Source organism: Protopterus annectens, chromosome 5.part1 (assembly GCF_019279795.1).
Source record: "Protopterus annectens isolate FY-2018-M chromosome 5.part1, PAN1.0, whole genome shotgun sequence".
In the NCBI taxonomy this organism is placed as follows: Eukaryota; Metazoa; Chordata; order Ceratodontiformes; family Protopteridae; genus Protopterus; species Protopterus annectens.
Window position 1 is genome coordinate 24,181,944 of NC_056736.1, and position 11,508 is coordinate 24,193,451.

An 11,508-nucleotide genomic window follows, 5' to 3' on the forward strand; every position below is an offset into this window, starting at 1 on the left:
CCATGTGCCATGCACAAACACAGGTGCCTAGGATATCCTGCTATGTTGCTAGTACCATGCACATTGATGACAGATAGTAGGCATGGTGTGAATGCAGTGGCCTGCAAAGGATATGGCACCCTGTACAGTGGTACAATAGGCACATATTTGCGGACATTGTGCCTTCACTGTGTTCCCCACTGGACACTGGCAGCATATGTGGTGCCATCAAATGTGATCCACAGAGGCCATACAATGCCGGACACATGTGCCCTGTATGGACCAATGCCACTGACACCAGGGAATATCTGTATCATACTATCAATGCAGGTGCATGGTTGACCTGCTCACTATAAGCAGGTTTTGCCACACCAGGACAATATTGGCATATTGGGGATTACAGTCTGTGTACACAACATGTGCCTGCCAAACCAGGTACACCTGTACATGTCACTGTACAGTATTGTGGGACATGCACATCCCAGGCAATGTCCATGTGGAGAACTATCAAACACAGACATGGCATGCATTGCAAAGCTATGGCCATACAGATTGGTAACCAGGATGTCAGGGCAGATCATGCAGTAGCCATCTGTGTGGGACATTGCAGACACTACACCCCTGCACTGCACACCATTATCAGTTGACGTGATGTCAAGGAGTACCCCTCACCCAGCCTTGTACAGCCATCTTGCACAGCCAACCACTACACACCCATGCAGCAATGCATACATGCATGTCAGTACTAGCACCTTGTGTCTGCATGTGGGATATGATGCTTCCAACCACAGTCCCTCACAGTATAACCCTCATTGGCATACCAAAAGATGTCAAACACTTTCACATGCCCTAGCCCATAGAATGTCCAGATATCCCCTGTGGTGCATATAGTCCTGTGCATTACTGCAATGTGGCAAACAAAGTAGTTAGGTTGTGTATTTGTGGCCCTGGCAAAGAGTTTCATTGTGAGTCCATTAGAGAGTGTGGTTGTGGTGACAATTGCATCCGTTCACATGGACAGGCATGTGGGCCACACTTAATGTATGTCTACTATCTCTGTTACAGATGTCTCTCACCTACACACATATGATCTTACAGCACAGCAACATGTCGGCTTTGTGGTACATGTAGTAACGTCATGCATATGTAATAGTAATGACTAGTCAGTCAGGGGTTTGACCCGTCTACTGTTAGGCATATGGCAGACGATGCTTAGGGTTAGGTTTCCAAGCCCCTCTCTGGTGTACTTTGCCTGTCCCACCCACACACTCTCTGGTTGATGTGGAGGTGTACACCTGCTCAGCAGCAGCATGTGTATTGTAAGTGATGGACATGATCAGGTGATGGCCTCTGCATGTATTGCAGTCCTCCTCTAGCTGATTGTGGAACAGCTGTGATGGTGTTCCCATAGCCATTCACATGATAAACACAGTACACTATCTATGAAAAACATGTTGGTATTTGGCCATGACAGTCGTTGTGAGTGGTACCTGGATGTGGTGATCTGAAACAGCATCACAGATGATATCTGGATGTACCTCAAACATCATACACAGTGGGAAATAGCCTAAAGACAGGAGGGTGATGTGCCACACATGACTACAGCATGTAAGTGTAGCTATGCTGCATTGAGACTATTTCCTGTTTAACATGTTGTGTGTGGTAATGGCTATTCTGCATGTTTTAATACAGACATGACAGTACTCTGTTCGTGAGGGACCCCCCTCTGTAGGGCCATCTGTGAACTGGTCAGTGTGTGGAACCATTTGTTTCCTGTGTTACACAATGAACACACATCTGTGCACAGCAGGAGCATAGTGTGAGGATTGCAGACAGTACATGATGATAGGGATGTGTTACTGCCATCACATCCCTGACTGGACATATGTCACATGAAACAGTGGTATGACAGACACTGTCTGGGGTTCCCAGTGACAAGCCAATAATGGGCAACTGTTCATAGCTGCAGTCACACGTCTACTACATATTGTACAGATGGCATACAGTATATATGCATGTGTTGTGCTCCCTCAGCAAATGTATACCATCTGTTGTGTTGGATTGATGGTGATATATATGCATACTGTTGTAGGTAATCCTGTATGCTATTGTCTATCACTAAGCCATATGTGGGTTTAAACTGCAACACCATAGGCTGAATGGGTTGGGAGGTCCCAGCAGAGCCTCCTGTCCCACTTCAACTGACCATGGCACTGAGCACCAGCACATCTGGGGCCCAGCCTTGGACATCAACCTCTGTTGGCTCTGCTCCACCTTCTGGTGGTACCACCACTGAGGATGGGGCATGTTCCCCCTGGGAGCAGGACCAGACAGGTACATGTCCACTGTCATGCGGTCCCAGACTTGTTGCGTTGGGGGCTCACTAAGGGGTTCCGAAGCCAGATAGGCAAGCTCAAGGGCAGAGTGTTATATTGACAGGGTGATGCTGCCTCTCCTGGACAGCCCCCGACACTGCCTTCTTTGCAGTTGTTTAGGTGCAGTGGCAGCTGCCCATGGCTGGGGACCTCCATCTCACTGTTCCCATGGGCTTCTGAATGTCAAACACCCATCCCTGTCCGAGGTGTATCCCCCCACATGTGTCATATACCAACCCTGTATGCTGGCTTGTCTGTGATCCTACCCAACCTATCTTCCACAGCCATACCTACACTCCTTCCCCCACATCCGACCATCACCCTACGGAAACATAAGGCCAATCGGCTCCTAGGACAACATCTGCCCTATACATAGCTGTCCATTTCACACACTTGCCCACTGGACACATGTACCCTTGTAATATGCATCACAACAAACTCCTGTTATCCTCACCCCTGTCCCTCAGTCGCATGATCCTGGTATGCACATTACTCCTAAATGGTCCAGGTACATGTGATGAGGACGACCCCATTGTACACACAACACTACCGGTCCCTCTATGATTACCCCATTTACCTTTATCATGATGAGGATGTTGCACACAGCACCTTGCATGAGTACTGTTCACAAATAATGATTGGGCAGGTACTGTTGTATTAATGTACATTACATGCACAGAGTGATGTATACGGCCAATGTACAACTATTTACGTGTATGAATGACACATGCCTGTATGAGGGAGTCTTGAGATTACAATAAACAACACCACTATATAATACAGGCGTCGCTGGTGTTTCCTGTTTCATTAGTTTGTAATGCTTTGTTGCCACATGGTATGTTCCTGATATATCTCTATATATGTATGTACCTATATGCTGGACATAACCACTCACATATACATCTACATGATGGGATACATTCCTATACTGTTGAATGACTGCGCTGTATGATATGTTTGTGGTACTGTCCGTTGTCTGTATATCTGCCATGATGTATTGATAAATCACATTAGCTGTGTGTGCAGGGTACTGGTTCCGAGCCTTGCAGAGGATGTTTATTTGGTCGCAGGGCAGAACAAGGCCATTGGATACTGAGGGAGTAAGGCACATTAAAGCAGTTGTGAGTGGGTGTGCATGGGTTTGCATGGTGTTATGCAATCCTAACCTCTGGTTACAGCTTCTTACACTTGGTTAGCCTCTACATATCTTTACCAGTGGAATACTCGCATACTGGTAGCCAAACAGGCTTACACCCGCTCTCTCACCTACTTGCAAATGCACCAACATCGGTGTTTGCATCTGACACTCACACCCCTGGGTGGGAGTGCGGACCATAATATTACCTTGTGATGCGTATTACATCGGATTACATGCATACAGTATCGGGAATGGGGCCCATTAGGCAATGGCATGCCGTTCGGCTGTACAGAATCAGTGGCCTGTCCAGTGATTTATTCATATTATTTGTGTGCTCCTCTTACAATCTGCTCCTATCTGGCTGATACATGGGAACCAAGACTCTTCAATACAGACAAGTAATTGGGTTTTGGGACCCACATCCATCAGCCGAGTCATGCTACCGCATACCTATTATAGGGGTGCCACCTTTTCAATTGCCCAAGATGGGACTTTTATGTAGAAACGTCCGATTTTGCAGGGCAAAACATACCCACAGCCAGTACAAAGGAAAGAACTTCACTGTTTTTCCTAAATAAAAGCTTATTATTGTAGCATTATAGTTGCTTATTCTGTTTCGTATAACATTTAGGTGTTTCAGATACAAAATAATTGTTTTATGCAACTACTATAGACAATATAGGAAATCTTTGTCCTAAAATCTCAGGACATTTACCATATTTTCAATTATTTTGCAGGACACAGCTGCACAAAGAGGACTGTCCCTTGCAAAGTTGGACAGGTGGTAACCCTAACCTATTCTATCATCTTTCTAAGGTAGTCAGCGGAATATGCACTTTCTGTCACTATCAGACCTCTCATACAAATGGGGAAGGATGAACACTAAATCAGGGACACTGCATAACAACATCAGGGACACATTTAGAAGTTTGGTGCTATTAACCTGACACATTGACAGACCCAGACCATATGTAGTCATACACATTGTTTGAGGTACATGCTGTTTATGACTCTTACATGTTGTCATTATTCATTAAATGTATTTCACTGCCTTTCCTCCTAATATCACTAGTTCTAGGAGGGTTTAGGTGGGACAGAGGTAGATTCTGAGTCGTAATCACGGACATCTCTGGTAATCGGGGACAGTTCTATGGTATGGTCCCCCAATGGTTTACGGACTATCCAGGGGATGTGCTGTTAGGGTTTGGGAGGTATGGGCATTTGCTATGCCCACACTGGAATATGACTTACATCCAAGGGGCGGTCTAGTTCCCCTACCTGCCACTCCTCTACAGTACTCATCCTTACTGTGGGCGCAGGTGGGGTATAAACACACCACTACACACTGCTCACTCTCCCCGTGTCAGGACACATGTCATACATTGTGTCGACCCATGTGTTATCAGGCTTGCATGACTTAGTGGTCCATATACATCTACAGCCTGATCGGAGAAATCATTACAGGGACTGGCTCTAGTCATTAATTTTTGGTGTCCCACGAGGGACATCGAAATCTGTTTCAAGTGTAGATCTTGCAGATCTCTCCTACAGGTAGTTTACTGCCGGTAATCTGGGAAGCAGTGGCATATTTACCTTTATTGTGTGTCTGTATGTCTCTCTGGCGTAGCAGGGGTGGGGGCAGGGGGTGATGCTACATGTTACACGTTTGTTTATTGGACCTCCCACCAACATATGCCCGGCCTGTGAACATATGTTACCCTTAACTGCTGTATCATATCCTAGCTGTATACATGTGTATATTCACTGTAACATATATATATATATATATATATATATATATATATATATATATATATATATATATATATATATATATATATATATCGATATATATATAGAGATATATTCACATTAATATATACAGATATATCTGCATATGTATGCATACATGTATATTCATATCTTGCTGTATATATATATATATATATATATATATATATATATATATATATATATATATATATATATATATATATATATATATATATACAGATGTGCAGACAACCATAGACCCATAGACATTGTTCCCTAAAAAAAAAAAAAAAAAAAAAAAAAAATTTTGTTTTCCCAAAAAAAAAAACTAGAGTAGTCCAGTTTTGTTAAGCTGATCCCCAGCTTTTGTTTTTAGTTCCTGTTACTGATCCATTGCCTTATCTGGAAGGAGGGAAGTTTCTTTATTAGGACAGTGGGAGTGGGAAGCACTGAGCAAGCCTTTTGTCCTAATTGGTGAAGTTTCAGCCAGAAACTATAGTCTATTGGTCGCTTTTGGGCTTACCCCTGAAGCCTCCTTTCAGCCCTCATATAAACACTTTTCAGCCCCTTTTCTCCAGCTTGTACCAACTCTGCACAGATCCTCGTAGTGGCCTGGCAGAGTGATCCAAGCAGCAGAGAGCTAAAGAGTGACTTCTACCAGATATAAGTATTTTTGTGGCTTTCCCCACTGTTATTAAGCTAGCTGACTGCATTTCTTTTTTGCTCTTTACTGCTACTTTAAGTGATTTCTCTGCATTTCACACTTTATTGCAGCACTTGCTACTAATTGTTGCAAATTGTTTCTGTAGGGCTACACACACTAAAAAGCTTAGCCGATTTCAGCATTTATAGCATTTCTTGCGTCTGTTTTTTTTTTATCTCTGTAATAAAACAAAAATCTCTTTGTTTTCCCACTTTACTGGCACCCTTAGAGTAGTCCAGCGCTTCAGAGCGTTGATCCCTGGGCTTTGTTTTAGTTCCTGTTACTGGATCCATTGCCTTATTAGGGGAAGTTTCTTTTTCTTTGCTTACCAGTGGGAGTGGAAGCACTGAGCCGCCTTTTGTCCGATTTGGTGAAGCACTAGCCAGAAACTGGTCCCCATTGGTCGCTTTGGGCCAATTCCCTAGCTCCCTCTCAGCCCCTGCCATAAAACACGCTTAAACTGTACTCGTTGATCTAACCAGTATCCTATAACTGAAAGTTCATCTCTACTTGGATTATTAAGTAGACTATTCTATCTGTAAAGCCTAGCACTTACTCCTACAGTATTAAAACACTTGATAAAAGCACTCTTATTATAGATAGTAACTCCCACCAGCCCAAAACCCACTTCCCCGAGTCCTTTGAAAGTTCTTATCTTACTACTTCTAGTATGTCGAGGGATCAGTTGCTAGTGTCCCTCCAGCCCAATCCGGTGAACTCTTAAATATTGAGGCAATAATGTTACAATTGCCCCCATGTACACAGACAATCCTCCTTCTCCCACAAACACAAATACATGTAGAGATGCAACTATACGCCAAATCCGGAGGCTGAGCTCTCTCAACATAGGACTGGCAAGACCAGATGACAGGAGGAGAAGGCAACCACCATCACAACAACCCAGTCACACATGTACCATCACAACTTCCAAATCATACACATACTCACACAAAGACATACTCGGAGGCTCTGGTCAAAAATTTTACCAAACAGTACAGCCACCAAAGCAGACACCCAAAAACATACCACCTCACCACTCCAAGACATGCAACACATAAAACCACACAGTCAGAGTGTCAAAACAGTCACAGCCCTTAAGGCCAAACAAAATGCCAGACACACTTTAATACAGGATTCTATTAGTCAGACACACCTGACGTCTCCGCTTCACCAGACTATAAGGAGAAGGTCACAGTAAGCTGCCTGTCGGGCTTAGAACTGCCACATAACGCAAAGCACTCAGGTCTCAACACCAGGTACAGTACGCACTTCCAGTCATTGTCCACGCTTGGTGTCAAATCTAATCTGAGACGCACTCTCCTTGACTACATGAAGAGGGACGCCGAGGAGCTCTCCACATATGTAGCCCAGGCAGGTATGACCCTGACCTTGAGCAGTGTCCTACCTTCACCTAGAATGATGCCACAATCTGCCTATAAGATGATCAGCTTTTTAATAATTGGCTTAAATTCTGTGTCATTCAAAGGGGATCCATTCAGTTCGTCTGGGATGACATCCTGGACAAGCCACGCTAAGCTTCAAGAAGGGACGGCTTGCACTTGTCACCCTGGGCTCGGATATTGGCAAAGGCTCTGCCACCCCATAGTGCGCCTTTTTTCGGCAAGGCTCAAATTCTAAACCTACCACCCTTAGAATACCAAAAAGGAAAAACTAAGGGTAATGCTACCAATGAAAAAAGTCTCTAATTCCCAAGATGCACACCAGGCCCTTCTCAATATGGAGAACATCTATGTCTGTGCTGTGACAGAAACCTGGTTCAAGGCTCCTGAGAGCACCCCAGCACTAACAGGTTTCACCTCATCATAATGCCCGGCCAAAACTGACAACACCAAGAGGGAGGGGGTGTCCATATTCAAAGGAGAGCCACACCTCAAGGTTGGTGGCAACGACAGGCCATCCTCAAGACCAAATCATAATATAGGCAAGACTGCTCTGCAATTTGTAGCATGTTACAGGCCACCTTCAAACCCAGGAACCTCATGGCCTTCCTGCCATTTGGCACTACCTAGGAACCTTCAACTACCCTTTCCTGGACTGGGAACACTACTTCAAGTCTCAACACTCTAAATCTAAAGATTCCTGAGTTCATAAACTCAAAATGCCATGGAACAACTAGTCACCATCCCCTAATAAGAGGTGAAAACATACTTGATCTCATCATCAATTTAACATGGGATCAAAATGTTCAACACATCCCGTATACCCTCACTGGTGAGATCAGATCATAACCAATCTCGCTGAGGTCCCTATCCCACTTCACCTGAAACAAGTGACTACAGTGAAAACTTCTCAAAAGCCGATTTCACACTTCTAAAACTAGTGTGGTCTCCTTTAAGGCCCCTGGAGCCAGTGGAAACATTACTCAAACCGCTGAATCACTTTTTACAAATAAAATCTTAACACTAGCACCTACAGGACTGCATGGATCAGGCAATCCCAAACACAAACTAAGACTCTCTGTACCAAAGCAAGTAAGCTGGCCCAGTCTGGTGGACCCCAGCCATACACAAGCTTTCCTACAACAAAGTAAGGAAGCTACTACAAGATACAGAGCAAAATCCTTGAAAGGTAAGACACCTTGATCATTATAAGAAACTAAGAGCTCTCATAAAATCATCCAAGGCAATTTTGAGAGAAAATCGCCAAGGACTCTAAAGACAATCATAAGGCCTTTCTTTAGCTAAATTAGAAACCCAGGAGGAAGCCTCAGATATGCTCAGAATTAGTTCAAATGATGTGAAAAATTACTGAACCTACACACATTGCTACCACTGGCTGACAGGTTCAGTGCAACCCTCCCCCAAAAGGAGAGATATCTATTCCAGAGGATTGTAGCCCCCAAACATCTCCAACTTCTGGTGAGAACTGCCCTCACTAAGGCAAAACACAGCATCCATGGGACCGGATGGTGTCCCCGGCTGTGTGCTTCATGAACTCAACGGAAAGTGGAGAAACCCCCAAAGTTAGGACAGTTGTTTAATCTTAGCCTCACCTCAGGATACGCACTAAGGAGTGGCTAATGCTTACTGTGGTCCCATCTTCATGCGGCTGTGCCTCCACAGACCCTGGAAATTATAAAGACATAGGAACTGACAAGCCTTATCTGGCAAAGCCATGGAGGATGTCAATGGAACTCATAAACCTGCACATAGGAACTTGCAGACTTTGGATCCAACCCAGTTTGCTTTGTCAAAGGCAGATCCTGCCTCCTTAAACTTGGTTGACTTCGACAGCTCACCAAGGCTATTGATGAGGGAAAGGCAGTCCATACAGCCTACCTCGACACCTACATCTTCACACAATACCCCACTCAGGTATCATCGAGAACTCATCAGTTTGAATGTAAACCCATACATCACAAGATGGCTGCAAACTGGCTAAGCACAGAACCTTACAGGGTCAGAGTTGCTGGAGCCATGTCAGACTCAGTGCCTGTCACAAGTGGTGTCCCAGGCTCAGTCCTGGTCCACTCTTGTTCGCATCTTAAACGCTGGAAGTACGCTAAAATGACAGGAGGGTTATGGCTGACAAAGTTTGCAGATGACTGCAAACTGGGCAGGCTCAGAAACACATCTGACACAGAGGTCTCCAGAAGGGCCTCAGAAACGGATAACTGGTGCCAGAGCCATGGCCTGAAGTTAAACGCCAAAAATGCATAGTCATACTCCTTCGAAAAACAAGGTTACCCTAGCTACCATATAGGTGACAATCCACTGAGCACAGAAAAATTCATCAGGATCTGGGGGACCCAAGTTGACAGTAGTCTTCGCTTGACACTATGTTGGGTTAAAGTAGTTAGAAAACTTTCTATATCACTCACTCCTGATCAGCGAAGGATTCACATCTAGATCAAGGAGGTCATCGCCCCCCTGTACTCATCACTCATTAGACTCCATGATTGAGCACAATGCCCCGCTCGAATGTATCTGACCAGACACCTGATGCAGCTTGAAAGGCCCCAAAAGTTCCTCACCAAAAGGATAGCACCCCAACAGTTCTTTATGCTGCCCACTGAAAGAACTCCAGCTGTATTCAGTCTCATACCTGCTTTAGATCCCTCAAACCACCTGTGCCTGACATATAAGGCCATGTCAAACCCAAATTTGATGAATATGCTTCACCTCAAAAATCTAGATCCCTCAGAACCACAAGGGCGGACTTAAACCTTTGACACGTTATAAATAGAACGTGCTGGAGTGGACAGATCATTGACCAATGACTCCCCATGCTGTGGAACAAAACTCGCATGTGAGGCAGAGCACTGCTGGCCTTGTCTAAGAGGAATCTTGACCAATGGATGGGAGATCGTAGATATACCCCAGGATTACTTCAGTGTCACTGCTTGATGAGTGCACAGAAAATGATAGGCATAGTTTTTACCTATGAACCTATGAACCTATGTATATAATCTAACGAAATATGGGTCTATGGTTGTCTGCATATGTATATATTCATATGTGGGTATGTATCTGTATTCATTCTCTGTATGTATACATTCATACTACGGCGGGGGAGAAGCATATCTCTATCTCATTATGTCATTATGGGCAGATATACACACAGATAGCTCTACATATATACAGCTACATTTGGTTATTCCATTCCTTGCCATATAGATTACACTTTGCTTTAGTGGGTCTCACAGTGGGTGTGGCTGCTCGTTGGGTGACGCTTTTGCCCAATTAACACACTCACTTGCATCCCTCGGGCTGTCCATATTGGCCAACATCAGCCAACACCTGCACACCTTGACCCATAAGTAGATACCCATAGTTCCCCCACCCTTGCCTCCTCGACAGCACCCATCCTTACTCTGGGAGCTGGTTGGTTCTGGACACACCACTACATGCTGTCCACTCTCCACTTCACGGGACCCATTTCATACAATTGTCTCAGCCCATGGGTCATCAGGGTTACCCATCCTTGTATTTCGAGTCTGTATACACCGCAGATAAAATGGCTGATCTATCACATATGTATTGTTTTGCCAATTTTTGAACTGTCCCGCAAGGGACGCTCCAGTATGTGTTCCATGATTAGAATCCACGGGTGCACTGCCCCCCCCCCCCCGGTTGTATCCTGCCTGTGGTCTGAGGAGCAGTGGACACTTTACATTGATTGCATGTATAGTTCCCGTGTCCGGCTGTAGGGGGGGGTGGAAGGGCATGCTGCATGTGTCATGTGTCTTGCCTGGGCTCCTCACTTCCATTGCCATAACCTGTGGACATATGTCATTCCTGTGTTCTTTTTCCTATTATAGCTGTATATTTCTATATATCTACACACACACACACACACACACACACACACACACACACACACACACACACACACACACACACACACACACACACACACACACACATATATATATATATATTTATGTATTTATATATGTACATATATGTGTGTGTGTATATATATATATATATATATATATATATATATATATATATATATATATATATATATATATATATATATATATATATATATATATATTTATATATATATATATA